The sequence below is a fragment of the Myotis brandtii genome, unplaced genomic scaffold (genome assembly GCF_000412655.1).
Source record: "Myotis brandtii unplaced genomic scaffold, ASM41265v1 scaffold633, whole genome shotgun sequence".
Classification (NCBI taxonomy): domain Eukaryota; kingdom Metazoa; phylum Chordata; class Mammalia; order Chiroptera; family Vespertilionidae; genus Myotis; species Myotis brandtii.
This window is the reverse complement of record NW_005370423.1, coordinates 2897121-2897640: the sequence shown is the minus strand read 5'-3', so window position 1 is coordinate 2897640 and position 520 is coordinate 2897121. Positions and strand designations below refer to the sequence as shown.

Here is a 520-nt window from a genome sequence, read left to right as displayed (position 1 = left end):
CCGGAGGGTCTGGGCTGCAGGGGGGCAGGGGCGGGGGGACCACATCCCGGCCCAGGCAGACACGGCATGCACATGCACACAGCTCACGCAGCACCCACAATCACACAGATTTACGCCCACACACATACTCACCTACACACAGCCACACCTCCTTCACACGTTACGTATGATCACATACTCTCCCACACATACACATCCACTCATGCACTACCGCTCGCACACAAACACGCATGCACACACACCACATACGATCATACTCTCCCACACATACAAATCCACTCATGCACTCCCGCTCGCACACAAACCGCATGCACACGCACTCACATACGCACGCACACTCCCCTGCAGACACACCCTCACCGCCGTCCCACTCCTGCTCACAGGGACACCGGGCCCTCTCAGCTGCCTGTGCTGTCCCAGGCCAACCCCGGCCTCGAGAGATGGCAGGGTCCCTCGGGGCTGCCTCTGAGCCTGCTCCTAGGCCGCACCCCCACCCTGGTGCCCCGTGCACCCCCCTGAC

At 62.1% G+C, this 520-nt stretch overlaps 1 protein-coding gene across 1 annotated transcript in view; it reads right to left on the bottom strand.

Moving 5' to 3' along the window:
- The window catches only part of ZNF423 (zinc finger protein 423), an 11759-nt gene that overhangs the window by 6730 nt on the left and 4509 nt on the right, over window positions 1-520 (bottom strand). The gene's annotated exons all lie outside the window — the stretch shown is intronic.